The sequence below is a fragment of the Ailuropoda melanoleuca genome, chromosome 3, assembly GCF_002007445.2.
Source record: "Ailuropoda melanoleuca isolate Jingjing chromosome 3, ASM200744v2, whole genome shotgun sequence".
Taxonomy (NCBI): domain Eukaryota; kingdom Metazoa; phylum Chordata; class Mammalia; order Carnivora; family Ursidae; genus Ailuropoda; species Ailuropoda melanoleuca.
The window spans coordinates 98,594,059-98,612,294 of NC_048220.1; the positions used below are offsets into that span (position 1 = coordinate 98,594,059).

Genomic DNA, 18,236 nt, shown 5'->3' on the forward strand with positions numbered 1-18,236 from the left:
CTCTGCATTCTCCCTTTGTTAGTTATTTATATTCACACTTCTTCACTTCACTACATTCCTTAGTAAACAGCTTGCAGGGGGGTTGATGTTTGTTAATGAACTGTCAATAAACACATGTTCTTCTCGACTTCTTAAAAAAAAAAAACAAGACTCTTTTGGGGGGTGAGCGCGTCGGTTTCCAGTTCCTGTTCACGCCCTGGAGACAGACAGAGGAGTGCTGGCTGAGGACCCGGCCTCAGGCTGGGCACGGTGACAGTCACGTGGTGGAGGGGAGCCTTTGTGCCTGGAGGAGAGCTGCAGGTTTTGACAGAGTGTGTGTGAGCAGTTTGAAGGACGAAGCCGGGAAGTGTTTGGAAACAGGGCTGCTAGCATTCCCAACAAAGCTTGGAGAAGTCTCTCCAAAGAACAAAAGGCAACACACACACACACACACAGTCAGGATGAGGACTTTCTTCTCTGTTGACATGAGAGTGAGTCAGAGGCTGACCCAAGTTTGGAGAGAGGACAAATAACCACATCTTTGTTGAGAGAAATAGGGTCCAGTCATTTTCTTTTCTTTCTCCTGATTTCTCTTCTGCTCCTGTTTTCTCTTGATAGCTAAAAATCTCCACTGAAGTGTCTAGTCAAGTCCTTATGACTATGAAATGTCCACGGAGAGGAAGCTCAGCCATTTGAAAACATAACACTTTCTTTTCCACCGTGGTTCAAGCAACGTGACTTGTGGGCAGAGGGAAAAGAATGATATGTGACCCGGAGGGTGGACACGGTGGAGAGACCAGAAGCCCTTTTGTTGCTGGCAGTCTTAAGCTACAAATTAAACAAGAGAAACTTAGAACAGCCTTTAAAGAAAACTATTTATAATTTCATTAGCATTATTACTGCCCTCTATTCATTGTGAAACAAATTGTCCCAAGAGCAACAATTCTGGAAATTTGTGCTTTAGAAAAAATGTTGAATTTCCCAGTATCCTTGTCCGTTTTTTTTTTTTTTCCTTAAAAATTTCATGCATTGTTAGGGAAGAAAAGTCTAGTCTAACTCACAAATGCATCCTTATTCTCATGTATATTTGATACCGGCCCCAGTCTAATCTGATAAAGTGCACTTTGCCTGTGGTGTCTTACAATAAGCTGGCTGCATTAGTGCCGGGAAAAATCAATACCGATTTATAATTTACCATCGCAAAAACCTATCACTTTTTATGACCCTCCATCCTGGCTCATTAATATTACATTAAAACACACACACCCACTGCAACAGGGGGAAATTGTAGCTTGTCAGGTTTACAGCCATAAAGAAACCTTTAATTGGGCTTAGTTTGGGAATTCAGGCACAGATTTTGTTTACTTGTTTTCTTTTTTAACATATAATATTTACGTTGGTGGATTATAAGAGGATGCATAATATACCTATTTATTTCTCTGCACAGACAGAAGGAAAGTGTGTCACAGAAATTCTGAGATACACTTGTACATAACTGTCCACGTGTATATTTTAATTGTACCTACTAGTATATTCCCTGTTTTTCCATGGCCTCCAAACCCTTTCCACGTCCTTCTTTTTTCTTTTTGTGTGAGTGTGGGATTTCTTTCTCTGTGTGGAAGCATTCCAGCTGATGGTATTCTCTTATCTTTTTGGCTTGTCATAGTTGATATTTATTTCCCCCCTCCTCAGATCACAAAGAAGCTAAATGCCATCTTTTGCATTGTCTGTCTCCCAAAGAAAGAACGCATATTTGATATTTCTTCCACATTGAATGGAGAATATTACGCTGACCCTGCTTGGAAACACAACGATTCTCCCAGTGCTTGCTTTTCCCCAGCAGAGAACTATAGAATGTGTGTGTGTGTGTGTGTGTGTGTGTGTGTGTGTGTGCTTGATTCTTTCACCTTAAAGAAACCCCAGAAGAAAAATTAACGATACTCTTTCCTTAAAGACCACATCTATTAAGCAGCTTTGCCCTCATGTGTTTTTAGACTTAAAAGTCTTATATCTAAATTCTTTCCAGATAATGTAAAAAAAAATGATGTCACTGTTTATGTTGGCAGCCTCAAGGTGCTCTATTTATTTCATACTATTCAAATAGTTTCCAGGGAATTTTTCCTGTTAATATCACGACGAACCAACCTTACCACATGGCTTCTCCCTCTCCCTGGCTGCCTGCAAGGTTAGGGTCTTTTTCCCCTCTTCTCAAAAAAGAGGTGAAATAAAGTGTAAAGCAGAGCCAAATAAATAAATAAATAAATAAATAAGGGGAAGGGGAAATTCAGTGTGTTCTCAAGTGTGCTGGAGATCCGCACCATGCAGCAAATACATGTCGTGATTGGGTTTTTAAAAGACGTCCGCCTCGCCTCTGACTGACAGGGCCTATTGATTTTTTAGGTTTCTGCCGTCATCGGTTTCCAGCCTCACAGCGGCCGCGTGTCGGGGGTCAGGGCGCACCGGGGCGCAGTAAGCCAGCCCTCGCCACTTCCCAAAGTGAAGGGCCGCTGAAAGAAAATCAATCATGTCATAAGTGAGAAGCATCAAAAATTTTCCCCCTGTATGGCCAAGACCCATCAGCCTGTCTCCACTCAGTAGCTAAGGTTAGGCATCTGTCAAGTCAGACTAGGTGAAAAGTATTAGAAATGCCAGTTAACCCATGGGTAGACTGTGTAGGTGAGCTGCTGCCTCTTCCCTTTGTCTGGCCATCCTGGGGTGACACGACTGGCGATCGCTCTTCATTTTGGAGCCGGTGGCCCCCATTTCCCATCCCGTTAGCCTCTGCGTCTCTCCCAGCTCTTCTCCCTCTTGCTCAAGGCAGGACGGCTTGGGGCCTGGTTCCCTGTTTACCTAAGAGGTGGTGAAGAGTCAAAACGGATGCTTTTGCTCAGCAGCCCACTGGGAGGGCCGGGCTGTTGTGTTTCCCTAAGTGAAGCAGGTTCTCTCCACCCATTTGGTATCCAGCTTTGGAAACACACATGACGCAGATAAGTCGGATTGTAAAATTAATTGTGCACGTCATGTGGTAGGAAATTGTTATTTGACCACTGCACTGATGTTTCTGAGCTGATGGGACGCTGCATTTTCTTCCTGTTTGACGAATGGGGAGGAAATTTATTTTCACTCCTCAGAGAAATGATCAGGAGAATGCCGTTCGTTCATTGGAAAACGCCTTTTTTTGTATTTCTTACATTCCAGGTCTATATAATTTGATTGTATAGTTTGGCGAAAGAAACAGTATTAAGTGACCAGCATGGAGAAACCCTTTGACACGTACCTTCTAATTCTGCATTTGGTATTTGGCTGGAATGCGATGATAGGTACCTTTCAAGATATAAATTATAGATGATGTGTTCTGTGGGAAAATGATAGGCTTTGATTCTCATATTTTAGTTTGCATTTATTTTCATCAATACAGTGAAAATGAATAGTTTTGTTTGCTTGTCTGTGTTGCTGGTCAGGAAGGGTGGGTTGGAGTGCTGACTGCTGTCAGGCTGGCCTTACCTTGTGCTTTCCACCCACTCAGTGCCTCTCCTTCCAGGCTTGTCTCTGTTGGTTGAGAGTGGTTCCATGATAGTCACTGCCAATTTAAGACCAGTTTGAAAGCTCCCAAGAAGAGCTTCTTTCTGGGAAATCTGCAGGAGGAGTTCACTTAGATGGAGGGGCAGATTCTAAGATCTCCTCTGTTTGGGGTAACCACCTCGGGAGCATTAGAAGAACCGGAAACTGGATTGATACTGAGAGCTCTGTTGTAAGTTTCCACACCTAAATTGACATTCACTGCCTGAACCAAGATGTATACTCACTAATAAATATTTTAGCTCTCTATGCTTCGGTGATTACGCTGGCCATTCCATACAGATAAAAAGACAAAATGTTTCTTTAATCAGTACTGTGATGTGAGACCGTTAAGGTAATAGTGCTTGAAACTATTAGAATCTCGAAGATATTGACTGGCTTGCTTTTGGCATGGCAATTATAATTACATTTTTAGGTTACATTTTATGGGTTTATACTAGTTATTCTAACATAAAAGAAATTGCTGTCCGGAATTTTAACAGAGGGGAGAATGATCTAGGTTGAAATCCTCAGCAGTCCAGGCATCAGGGGCTGCTAATATACGATCTAATTGTGATCAATACTTTCTTTTCTAGTTTCTGTAATGACAAGGCCTTTGCAATAAAAACACTACCATCTTTTTGAAATCCACAGAATGATAAATGACCCAGGCCAACTTGAGGGGGAAAGTGTAGTGTATTTTACATTCCTAGTGATTTATTATGGATTTGTGAACATAGCTGGTGTGAAATCAAGCTCAGGGAAAAGAGAGGAAAAGTACCAACAAAGAAACCCATTCTGCCTAAAATGCCTAGGTTGAAGTCCCATTACCATTGATGTGAGCTAAGTACTCTCATCAAGGGGCTTAGGAACCCTTGAGTATTTAGATTCTTTTTGTTACATTACAGCAAAGGGAATAAAGCCAACACAATGAACCAGTACTTTGCTATGTATGAATGGGTAGGTCAGCCTAACTCACGTGTTACATAAAAAGGACCAATTTGATTCTGTCTTGACAATAAATGAAAGCTTAGCTTTGAAGGAACTCTTCGCTGGGTCTATTTGCTTTCAGAGACGGTATTTTGGGCAGGCTCTGGAGGCAGGTTATTTCAGGTGTAAGAAGGGGCATCTGCTTGTTTCATTAACTATTAGGGACTTAACTTCCTTTAGTGTAAAGCTGAGTCTAGTCGTCCCCAACCAAGTTTCGCCTGTGTGGGAGTGCATTGCTGTCCTAATGAAACCCAGCCAGTCATTCAGACCTGACAGGTAAAGTGTTTGAGGAAGCCCAGGAGAGATTTGTGAACTCTGTAGTATACAAAAGTGAAAAATGCGTCCACATGAGCCCCCTTTCAGCCTCCACCCCAATTATGTATGGCCAGTAGTGTTTCTCATGTGGCTATGGTTAAGTTTCTCAGTCTTTCCATTTTTGATTTTTGTTTATAGGTTGCCTGTTGGCATTTTGCTTTAGGCCAGCTCTTAGTATATAATATTAATGATGTCTTTTCCATCTTCTTCCTTCCCACCTCCTTTGCTCCCTCCCTTCCTTCTCTTTCTCTCCTCTTTCTTCCATCTTGTCCCCCAACTCTTTTTTCCTTAAGTAGACCAAAATTTTTTGTTAAGAGCTGAAAAAATATGTGAAGGATTTGTACAGGATTCTCAAATTTGGGACTGATCCAATATATTTTCTGCCATTCACCAGACCTTTGCATCTCTTAAAGAAAATTTCCGGTGTCATGTTGAAGTGAATGGATATTTTCCCCCCTGTTAACCAGGAAATGTCCCATTTTCCTGCCTCAGTAAACATAGCATACAGTAAGTAGTAAGTACAAGGGCTAAGGGCTCTTATTTACGTGTTTTCTTTGGTCAGGACTTTGGAAGGAGATACAAAGGTGCAGGAGACTAGGTTTTTACATGAGATTATTAATCATCTCTTTTCTCCAAAATCAGGCTTGAGACAAAAAGGATGAAGAGGGTTTTTGTCCTCAAATATCTAATTCATCCTATCAGGTTTCCCACAGTGACTTTCTCCACCAAGGTCTTAATGCACTACTCTGAGAATGTCTCATCAGTGACCAGAGCTGACGGGGTCTTTGAACATTAGACAGTACTCATTAGTCAAGGTCCCTAGGCTAACATCTTCTGGATGGCATTTTCTTCTAAGTGTGCCATTAGTTAGTATAATGGACTGGTGTCTGTCAGCCTTTGGGACAGGACAGAGAGAAGCATCTAAGACCCTTTGTTAAAAGAATGGGCTGTGTTTTCCTCTAACTTGGAAACATGTTCCCAGCAACATTTTAGCCCTAGAGAGACAATAAATGTTAATGGCTTCAGCGAAGTCTTTATGATCTCCCAGGTCAGAAATGTTTTTTTCCCCCTTAAAACCTCAGATATGGATTTACAAAATACTCTTCAGAACCATTATGGTCTTTTGGGTAAATAGTTTTCATTTTAGAACATTTTTATAATACACATGTTTTAAAAAGTGTTCTAAATATGTATTTTTACGATAGATCATGACAGCTCCTTAAAGAGCCATTCTTGCCTATTAGGGAGATAATGTGTGTATGTATTCAAGAAATTGTTGACAAAAAAACCGTCTCAAAGCTGTGTATGTTTCCAATGAGGATTTTTTTTCTTACCAATATACGTGAAAAAATTATACAAATCAGATTGTCAAAGAGAGACAGTTCAGAGTTGAGGATTTTTGAAATGTCTCTCAAGCAGCAATTGAGAAGCTCTAGGATGTGAAAGATCAGAACTCCTGGCTACCCTTACTTGAGACTGTGAACATACATTACCAGAGATTTGGGTGATTTGCCAGACTTTCTTCCTTAAGCTTATATGCTTTTGAAAGTTAACAGACAAGGCTTTGATTTTGTTGGAGTCTCTGAACCATAGGTTGCCATCTAATCATAGAGGGCTTGAAATCAGTCAGAATAGGGTATCTACTTGTTGGTTTATTCAGACTTTTATTGAATATGCCGTTGTGCTAGGAATTAGAGCTATAAAGAGAGTCAGCTGCATTTATGACCTTGCAGAGCATGGAAACCTGTAGATACATTCAGAGAGGAAAATTCTACAAAGGAAGCGTGAAAGAACATGAGCACCAGAAAGGTGCATTAGGAATAAGGATGGGATTGCAATTTGTAAGATATGGGTGTCTGTAAGTTTCCTCAGGGTGCAAGGTGGTTGCAAATGATCAAAGGTGCTGAGTCAGGTGGGTGAGATGGTGAGAACCAAAAGATGACATCGTGTATGATAACACTGAGGATGACCATGGGCACCACTCCCACCACTATTACTAGGCTTTTCTGGGGGCATTTAGCTAAGAATAGTACATGACTTAATGTTTACTTCAGAGGATACATTTTTATCTCATTCAAAGAAAAAAATGGTTATTGTGTGCTTTCGGTGTGCTAGTAATATGGGGTATAGTGTTCTGTCCTCGTGGAACTTATATAGTATTAGTGGGATTGGGGGCCTGGAGCTCAAGCATTAATGAAAAAAATCACACATGTAAACGTGAAATCTATAATGTGATAAGTCCTTAAGAGAGAGGACACCAAATATTTGGTTGATTTCGTAGGGTCTGTCTAATGGAGGTGGGGGAGCGTGTATGGTGACTTGACCTGGTTTGAGAGGCCTGGGAAATGCCCACGAAGATGATGAAGGAAGGAGGAGGGTTAAGAAGGTGGATGAGGTGACACTGAAGTGGCAGGATTTAGGAGAATATTCTAGAGAGGAGGAGCGGGAAGGAAGAGGGAAAGAAAATAGAGTGAATAATGAAAGGATACAGTAAGGGGGTAGGAATAATATCTTTTCTCCCTGTCTTTCCTTTCCTCCTCATTCTTTTGTTCTATCAACAAATATTTATTGCGTTCCTCCTAGGGTTCAGGCACTGGTCTAGGCACTGGGGATCCAGCATAAATGAAATAGTAAAAACAAAACAAACAGCTCCCTGTCCACATGGAACTTACATTTTTGTGGGGGGAGAAAGACAGTAAATAAGTAAAATATATAGGATGTCAGATAGTGATGAATTCTCCTGAGGAAAATAATTCAGGAAATGGAGAAAGGGAGCATTTGGGGTGGGATTGGCATTGTTATCTGAAATAAAGTACCCAGAAAAAGTCCCACTGATAGGTTGCTAATTGAGCAAAGACCAAAAGAGCAGAGAGAGTGGGCGGATATCTAGGGAAAGTGAAGTTAGAGCCGACCAAGCAATGTAAGCGGAGGCCCCAAAATAAGAGTGTGTCTAGCAGGCTTGAGGAAAAGTAAGGGGGACAGTGTGATTGAAACAGAACAAGCAAGGAAGAGAGTAGTAGGTAGTGCTGCCAGAGGCATAATGGCGCCATTTTGTAGGCCATATAAAGATCTTGGGTCTTACTCTGCATGAGACAGGAAGCCATTGGGAGTAGAGGAGAAGTAGATGAGAAGATTTTCAGGCAGTGATGAAGATGTCCATCCAGTCATTTACAGTAAGTAAATAAAGCCTAAACTAAAGGGAAGCATTTCCTGGTCTCCTGGTGTTTCCTGAGTGAAACAGTAAAACCACTGCAACTTAATATTACATTTTTTTAGAATGGCTTCTGAGTCAGGTCCACTAACAGGATTTCTCAGCTGAACCTAATTCATAAAGATGCATTTTGGAACAATTCCTTTTCACCCATTAAGGATCTGCTTTGATAACCCTATTGCTAAAATTCTTTCTGAACCATTTGGTTGTGTGACAATTATATACCGAAATATGCAGCATGTGTGCTATATGGGTAGGGTGAATGAAATAAACTCGGCTGAATTTTGAGTGACAAGGTACCCAGCTGGGAGGGTGAAAGAGAGGGGAGGGAAAAGGAGCAGCTGGGGATGCAGATTGAAGTAGGCAGGCAAGACAATGGCCTGTCGTGATAAACACCTTTTTACAAAGGTCATCAGTCTGTCCTAGGGACTCAGCTCAGACACCTGGGCTTTTATGCATGCTGAAGTTTCATTCTTTAGAGAAGCCAGTGGGATCTCTAAAAGGAAGGTTAAAAATCACTGTGGCAATTAATAAGATGATCGAGAAGAAGAAATAGTTTGCTATTCATATCTAAATTCTTTGTTATTCATATAGAAGTGTCCTTATTCTCTTCCCCTTTCTAGCATCAGGGCTATATTCCTTTGACATCAATCTTTGATATTAATCTTTCAACACTAGAAAGCAATTCCAAAGTTATGGACTCCAGGTTCTCTGTACTTTTACCAGGTGGAGGCGAGAAAGCATCTCCAGAGTATTCCTTAGCTCTTGGAGACAATACTGAATGGGTGTGGTTTGCCGGACTTTGTAGAGGCCACAACAAAAATCTGATATTTATACCTTTTCAGGCTTTGAGGCCATTTGCAGTGTCTTTGCTTGTGATCTTTAGTCTTCTCTTTGGCAATTCCCTTCTATGGATTTGTTCTAGGAAACAAAGAGGTCCTTGTGAGGCTTGGGGCAAACTCTCCTTCTTGATTTCCAGTGAATATTCATCAAGCACAATCAGCGAGTCTCTTTAGGCCTTGACCTGAGTTGGGAGGTGTGTGGTAACCCAAGGGAAAGCAAAGAAGACCCTAAGAAGGGAACCATTGAGAGCTGGTACTGTTGGGTCTGGGAGCTTAATGCTGAAAAGTAATTTCATTGATGTTTGCTTGTTAAAGCCCACGTTTGCTTTTCTTGGAGGTCAGCTCCCAAACCTCTTTGACTTTTTACAGTCACTCATTTGGCCATCTAGAGCCAGGATTCTCAGGCCTCCTCGGATAGGCTATTATTTCCCAGGACCGGTGGGGAAAAGAACAAATATCATTAGCTCAGTGATTCTCATCATCAAAGTACTTTCTAAAGACAAACTAATTCCTCTTGCAAGAATCAGGTTAAGCATTGTTATCCCCACTTTATAGATGGGTGTGCCCAGATTTCATTATTCCGAAGACAGATTTTGAGTCCACGACAAATGTACTTAGCATTACAGTCAATTGAAGATGAAAAGGCCTATTAGGCTGCCCAGTATCGCCCCTCCCTCTCCACCTCCACACAACCAGGACAGGCAGCTCCCTGCAATCTACTTTCTACTTCTTTGGCCTGGCTTCCTTTAAATGTCCCAGGGGAACCTCCCTATAAGTCTAACCTTGGAGAAAGAATCCCCTTCTAAAAAGCCGCTTTTGTGTTCTCAGTGCTGTGACCACCCCCCTCTGCTGAAAGGCTCTTGGAAGTGAGAGGAATATGGTTGGAAGTCTTTTTTCCTTTCTCTTTTAGGTGAATTGCAAATTCCGAGAGTCACATGTGTATCTTTTCCTTTCATAGTCGATTTTTATATGCTTTTCTAGGTTTACTAACAGACATACTGGATTTTGAGTTACAGTTGGGACATGAGCTCATGAAATTAGTATTAACTGCTTTAACCTGTGGGTGCTCGTGTTTATGGAATAAGCAAGTCATAATCGCTGACCACAGCCATTAAAATCTGATGTGAGTCAACTTTGAGTACAAAGACTTTCTATAAGCCACCCCTCTTGAAGCAGAAATGATCACAATTTAATATAATGAGAATAATTAATAAGGAGTGTGCCAGTGACCTTGAATATTAATATTGTTTCCTTTTCCTGTAAACAAACCGGGCTATTTTATTATTATTTTAGTGTGTAATTTGGCATAAACACTCCTTTTCACATAATTTCCCCAGGTGACTTTTGTCTCCTTGGCAATTTCCGGCTTTAATAAAGAAAACCTAATTAAGAAGGAGCTGTTGATTGGTTTGCTAGTGTAATTAACACAGGTGATGCTAATGAGTTTCTATGAAACCGGTGGTTTATGGGAAAAATAAACAGACCGCTGTTGCATATGGCCCAACTGATATGTGCACTCTGGAAGAAATGATGATTTCCTGGTCTCCTGTGAGTGGTTTGTGGGCATGGAATAGGCAGATAAAATATTTTATAAGATTCATTAGTGGAACTAGACCAAATTGGAAGCAAAAGTCGCAGTGTTAGGCGATATTAAAAAATCTGATCTCTGCTTCTACTTGTTAGGTCTGGTTTTTTTTTTTTTTCATGTGCCTAAATGGGGCAGATTTCTTTTGTTCAGGGCGTGTTTCTGACCATCACGGTGGCCACCTTAACTTGGCAAAGCCCCCAGCAGACTTTCTAGAGACATTTTAATTTTCATTCTCTTTTCCCTAATTTTGCTCATTAACCCTCGAGGATGTATTGACCAGAAAAGCACATGGAATTCCTATAGAAATTAAGACTCCTGAGACCCTTCTTTCTTGGTCTACAACTGCTTCCTGTGGACCACTTGATATTTATGCTTTCAGTGGCATCCACACTAGTCTGGTCCACCCAGAATTACTTAAAAGAAACAAATTTTTTCTTTCTGCCTTTCTTTGCTGGGCTGGGAGAGGAGGTAGGGACCGTGGTTCAGATTTCATTTAGCAACAACTTTATAAAATGAACAAGATTCATGGCATCAATGCATATCTTCTCATTATAAATTTTACTGAGAATACTTGGCTGTTATTTTTGATAATTTATAGATACCATCCTCAACTGCAAAATAGATTTTTGAAGTTATTTACATAAAAGACTTGATATACTAAGACCTTTGGTGTTCACCTTGCTTTTGTGGACCTGTTCCCTTTTTCTTTGGTGTGTTCTTCAAATCAGTCTTTAAAACATGTGTTTTTTCTTTATTTTCATCTCATTTTTATCCTCAGCTAGTCAGTTCTTTCTCTTTTTTTTTCTACTTCCAAAAATGCCTGTTCTACTTTGTCTCTCATCTATTGCTATGTGACAGAAAAGCCAGAGACATTCTGTGTCTCACAGTGCACCTCTAGGGACATCTTTTGAACTCTCATAATTTGTATTTATTGCCACCCACTTTGTAAGTTCACAGTTTAATTTGCCAGCAGTGGCAGTGTTAGGCCGACACAGTAAAACAAGATAACGTTAAAATGTCAGAATGAGAGGGGGCATGAATGATGCATTACCCCTACTAGGACTTGCACTTGTCATTCCCTTCCACCAAAGTGATGTTAACTACCTTTTGAGAGCTTTATCTGACTGGTATTACTCAGAAATAGGATCATTAGTTCACTGTTCTGATTAGGAAGCCGCTATGCTTGATTAACTCTTCTTGGACTAGGATCTCAGTGGAAGCATTAAATGAATAGCACAGACTTAGACATCTAGAACTAATTTATAATTATTTTTTTGCAATTATTCGTAGTTGTTGACATGTGTTTTTCCATGATGTGGTACTTAACAGGGTTAAGTTAAACCTACTGGAGAAAAGACAAGCATGTTTGAGTTGCCCTTGTAATTCACATTTCAGGGGATGTCTTCTAGATTTTTAAAATTATTTTCCCAGTGGACAGATGCTAAGCCATCGTTCTTAATATCATCAATGTTTGTTCCCAAACCTTTTGAAATTTCTGTGTTTTAGAAATTGACCCTTTTGTAGTTTTCTCAGACTTACTGTCCTAGGAGGAAACCAGTGGAATTCATGTTTATTCATGGCGGTGACTCCATGTACAAGAAGCAGGGTTAATGTGTGTCTTGAGAAAATCTAGGGTATTGGGAAAGGAAACACCTCCTCCCTGTCTTATTCCCCAAAACCACCTTACACTGTTCTTTCCCTGTCTAAATTTTTCTCTCCAGTCTTGCTGCTGTCTGAAATCCTAGCATATTGATTCTCTGGCTTCTGACTAAACACGTAGCTCTCTTTCCCCTTCCAAACATATACTCGGTACTTACACTTAGTGTAAGGTTCTCTTAAGAGCAGGTTTTGATAGGGAATGTGTTGAAAGGCCAGGAGGTGGATATGGGCATGGCACTTAAGAGGAAATTTGTCCCGGAACAAGGATCTTGATGGTAGCAAAGACTTTGAGTCCAGCCTTTCTGAAATAAGAATATTTTTCGTCCTGTACTTCCAAACAGAAATTGAGCTATACGGAACGGTCTGTGAAGGACCGGTGCGTTTCATGCACCACTGTGTGTACAGGACCTGGCTCTTCTAGGTGCTCAGTATGCATTCATTAGATGGAGTGGATGAAGCCATCCCTGAAGAGCAGTGGCACAGTGCTCCCCAGCCCCCATTCAAGTACTTCCCTCTCAATGTCTTATTTCCTGAAAGGGCTTTTTATCTGTGTAGATCCAGAAACTTGAGTTGTTATTACAGATGCTGCTGATGAACCTGGGGTTACCCTGAGCATATTAACAGCACCATCCCATTATCTTCCTTTATCATATACTTGACATCTGCCCTAAGTTACTATCCTTCACTATCTGCTCAAGTCGGGCTATGTTCTCTTTGGAGATTTCTTGGCAGCTAACCCTTGCTGTAGATACAGATGAATTGGCCTTCAGCTGTTTGTATTTAAAATGTAACCATTTGGCAGATGGTAACTACACTTACCACAGTGAGCATAGCATAATGTACAGAATTGTCGATCACTATGTCCTACACCTGAAACCAACATAACATCGTATGTTGACTATACTTCAATTAAAAAAAAATGTAACCATGACTTGCTTGTCTGAGAAGATGATTCTGGCCTTATTTTCACAACCAAGGCAGGTGCCTGTCTCTGGGGGACAAGTTTAGCCAGGGGGGAAGCTGGATTTCAGTTTAGGAATTCAAAGGAGAACTTGGTTTCAGAGTAATGATGATAAAACCCTAAGAGGTACAGAAAAGAGAGTATGTGTTTGGCTTGAGGATTCTTGAGTCTATTAGTTGCCTTCTAAAAGTATACTTTTTGTCAGGGTGAATCATTTATAGTGAATTCTGGTTTATTGATATTTCTCTCTGTGAGCCTATTTTTCAATGGTTTTGCCCTGGCTTGCCCAGAGAACTGATGCTCTTTGAGATTTGGCTATAATGCTGCCTTTGTAGAATGGAGAAATGAAGGCAGAGAAAAATAAGTAGTTTTCTATAAGCCTGTGTGAAAAGGCAGTAGTCAAATTGGAAAGACTTTTTTTCCCTGTCATACTTCTGTGGGGGAGCTGTTTGATTAATATGGGTCAGGCTTGATGAAAACTCTTTTTAAAACTGCTCTCATGTGGAAGTTCTCTTCCTCTCCTCTTTCTTTGAAGGGAACATTGGGAGTAGAGTTAAAAAAGAAAAGCTATTTGGCCAAGAAAATATGAAAATTTTCCCCCAGGTCAAAGTTGAATATACCAGCATGTGCTTTAGGGAGCCGACAGATGTGATTTCCCTCAGAAATAATTGTTGTAGCTGAACTATGAGTACTTTCCTGAATCTACCCCTCTGCATCACTCAAGGTTTCCTGTGCCCTGTGTTGTCCCAGATAGAGAACAAAATGAAACTCTCACCAATTTTGTCTACCTTTTTTGCTCTAAGCCAAGGCTTTGCAGCACCACTAGGATGTAGGTTATCATATTTAAAACCTGTGATGACACCGTTGTACCCATCTGAATGATTAATCTGCTCATTAAAAGAGTGCCGATGGGCTAGTCTAATTGGAACATGGATCTTCTTAAAGGACGTTACAGGGTCGGGAATAGGAAATATTACTCATAACATAAAGTAGGGATTAATTATGCTACTAAATACTACTGTGTGAAATTTACATATGGGTCTGCTTGGAGACAAGGATTAGAAAAAGTGTAGCATCCCATTTTATAACATTTATGTCAACTTTAAGACAGGTGGTGTGTTCCTACTTTAATCCCAAATCTTAAATCAACATTTACAAACGCTGTTATAAACTCAAATGCCACAGAAGGCTTAGAGGTTGGGATAAACACAGAATTTGCATCTGCGAATCACTGTGATTCAACCATATGGATTTAAAAAAAAAGAAAACAAATGAAAAAAAAAAACAATTGCGAAGATCCAAAGCTGCAGAACAATCTTTACTCTCTGTTAAACCCTAAACTTCTGGATAAAATTAATCTTCCTAGAGGAGAATGAGAGTACAATTGGGAACTTTAAGAAAATATGCAAATCTGTTGAGCACAAGTTTACAAGCTTTTTTCTTCTTTTAATAACCTTTCTTTAAACAAATAATATGTATGAAAGATGTAAGAGGATTGCTGTAGTTGTAAAGAGGATGGGAGATTGGTAGTGCCACTTCAGAGCTTCTCTGCCTGGGGGATCCTGCAGCAGCAGTAAAAAAAAAAAAAAAGAGTTTGATAACAATCTTCGGGTTGAAAAGAACCTTTAAGGGTCTTCCATCCTATATCTCCCTCATCTTATTTTATTTCATTTTCTTTTTTTTTTTTTAAAGATTATTTATTTATTTATTCGACAGAGACAGAGGGAGGGAACACAAGCAGGGGGAGTGGGAGAGGAAGAAGCAGGCACATAGCAGAAGAGCCTGACATGGGGCTCGATCCCATAACGCCGGGATCACGCCCTGAGCCAAAGGCAGACGCTTAACCGCTGTGCCACCCAGGTGCCCCTATTTTATTTCATTTTCTTAAAATTTTTCTTAACTTTATTTTATTTTGGGGGGGGGCGAAGATTCTATTTTTAAATAATCTCAACACCCAGGTAGGGGCTCAAACTCACAACCCCAAGATCAAGAGTCACATGCTCTACCGACTGGACCAGCCAGGTGCCCCCATATCTCCCTCATTTTAAGACCAGGGAACACAAAGCTTTCACAACTAGTTAGTGACGAGCCAGAGCTATAAACCAAAGTTTCTGACTTACAATCCAGTGCTGTTTTTGGCAAACAACACAGCATCTCTAGTCTGGTTACCAAATATCCTGACATGTTGGATGACTCGTTCGACACACCATGTCTTAAGATATCTCTGTTTACTGAAGTCAGATCTGTTTGACAAATGTGAAATACATTCTTACACATCTTGAGGATGTGCTGCATTTCCACTACTTGAAAATTCATATTCTTTTTTTTACTTGTAGGCAGATGTCATGTCATGTGTGTAGTAAAGAAAGGCAAGTTGCTACTCCAGAGTAAATATTCTGTCATGCTAGCTGGTCTAGTCAAAAGAAGGAAAATCAGGTTACTTGCTGGTTAGTGGGCCCCCACCTGTTTGAGGAACTGAAAGGATTACATATCAACTTTTAGGGTGCTGCCAAGCTCAGAATTTCCTTAGGCTTTGCTGACCACGTGATGTTTCTGGGATTGGGAAAGCTTTGGGCTGAGAATGCTGAGCTGAGAAGTATGTTGCCAGGTTACCAGTTCAAGCACCCACATGCCTCTGGACCCGCTCAGTCATCTCTCGTGTTCATTCTTCCCTGTCCATCCCCATTGCACTTGTGTGATCGAATGGAGTTCACCATCATCTCTCATGCAGACTACTGCAGTAACTTCCTTGCTATCTCTTGATCTCCAGCCTTGACCTGGCTCCATCTGTTGCCTACACAGCAGCTAGAATGAGCTTTCTAAATCCTTCTGACCTCACTCTCTTGCTTAAAACTGGCTGTCACTTGGATGACCTGGCTCCTCTTTGTCCCAGAGATAAAAGCCCAAGCTTTTTAGCATTACATACAGTATTTCCCCAGCCTCATTTCTCACTCCTCTCTTCCTTACACGGGGCCACCTTGCACTGACACAGATTCACCAGGCACTTTGTGGTGGCTTTTGTCTTTGCACCTGTTTTCCCCAATAACTGGTATGTCCTTCCTAGCTTTCTCTTTCCCTCAGCTTTCAACTGGTTGTCTCTGCCTTTCCCCCAGGATTAAGTTCAGCAGTAGCTTCTCAAAGAAGCCTTTGGAGACCCATTAATTTAGGATAGAGTGTTCACCCCTCTCCGTTTCATGGTACTGTTCACACTGCATGGTGATGCCTCACCGTGTAGCTCTCCCTCGCCAGTGAACCTCTTGAAGGAAGGGAACCTGTTATTGTTGTCAATTGTATTCCTATTTCTAGCTACTATGTCTGGTCCCAAGGAGGAAATTAATAAATGTTGAAGGAAGGAGAGAAAGAAAGAAACCAGGACAAGAATTTTCACTCTTGTAAGTTGTGCAGGGAGAATGTCCTAAAGTTCTGTGGCTAGCTATTCTATGCTATACTGTCTTTCAGTAATAGCTGGAGAGATGTGTTTTTAGTTTTTATTTTTTAATTAAGATTTATTTATTTATTTGATTGGGAGAGAGAGAGAGTGCACAAGAGCAGGGAGAGGAAGAAGCAGACTCCCTGCACACGGGGCTCGATCCCAGAACACTGGGATCATGACCTGAGCTGGAGGCAGATGACCAACTGACTGAGCCACCCAGGTGCCCCTAGGTGCCTTTTTATATCCAGCTTTAATGTTTTGGGTCGATATCTTTGTGTTTTGTTTTTTGTTTTTTTTTTTGACAAAACGAAGTCACCTGAGTACATAGAAATCCATTGACCACCACTTTCTCTAGTAGCACCTTTAAAAACACTGGTTCTTTGGTGGTGTTCTATGGTGATTTCACTTCTCATGCTTTGTAATATGTTTTGCATGTAGGCAGAAACCTATAATCAAAAGAAGAGGTTGGGAAGTTGTTTTTCAGTTGGAGAGAAAAGCCTTTGTCATGGATTTCGGAGTATTCTTTAAGCTTGAGTTGTGGCGTGTCTTGGAGGTCAGTTCTAAAGATATACTTGCTATAATCGCATGTAAGAGATGACTTTCAAAAGAAGCCTATATTGTCATTCTGTGAAAGTTAACAGCAAAGTATCATTGCAAATCTGTTGAAAAATGTTTGTTTTCTGTGGTAAACCCCTGAACATTTTTAAGACTCAAAAGTGGTGTGCAGAGAACCTTTCTTTACAAATTCAAGTCTGGTGGAATACCATAATTGTCCAGTGGTGAAACAAACATCTGGGATAATATTCTTCAGCAAATATCATTCATTCCTGGACCTCCACAGTCTGCAAGTGAAAACGCAAACTATAGGCCACCAAGAAGTTAACGAGACACGTTATTATAGTCAAACTTTTTGGCCAGAAGGCCAGGGAAATGGAGTGGTTTGTGAGTTTTTTCCAGCTTGCTGGTAGAAAAGAATTTCTTTGTCTTCCTTGATAAATAATGGTCTGGCTATGGAGATGCTATGTAGGGGCCGCAGGACATCAGGCTCGATGTGAACTAACTCTTGGAAATGCCTGGGCTGTTTTCCTAAATTAGAATTATGTGCCTTTTGAATAGAAAGAAACTTGTAATCTGATAAAACCTCATCCTTAAAGGTAGAAGTGGAGATCACAGAGATGAGTCCAGGGGCCCAAAGTCCCAGAGCGCACAGTCCCACAGGTAGGGCTTCCGCCTGGCCCAGGGACTTGTGATTCATCGTCCTCAACCTTATACTGCAGGCCTCTACCTGGGCTTTGAAAGGTATGTGCTTTTTTCCCTGCTCTCAGCCCCATTCCAAAAGCAGTGCTGGTTAACTGAGGAGAGTAAATAGGATGTGACAGGTCATAGTCTGATAAAACAACACTTTGCTATAGTGGCACTCTGGCTTATAGCACTGAGGTCTTCATCGTTCGATAACCTCATACCAAAACATTTTCCTAGGGAGTGTGTGGACTCAGAGTTGCAGCTGTAATCATATTTGGCTTGAGGAAGCATGTTTTCTGCCCAGCACCGTGCTGCTGCCTTCTAGACGGGGTGTAGGGCCTGCAGTCGCCCTAGTCCCCGCCGTGCCCAGCAGCTTAGATGACTGGCCAGTTAGATGATTGGCCTGGTCTCAGAGGCTTTTGCATCAGGAGCTCTGAGGTTCCCCTGATCGTTTGTTT

The 18,236-nt window shown here is 41.0% G+C and overlaps 1 protein-coding gene across 9 annotated transcripts in view; it reads left to right on the forward strand.

The window, feature by feature from the left end:
* Nucleotides 1-18,236, forward strand: part of EBF1 (EBF transcription factor 1) — a 391,621-nt gene that overhangs the window by 118,019 nt on the left and 255,366 nt on the right. The gene's annotated exons all lie outside the window — the stretch shown is intronic.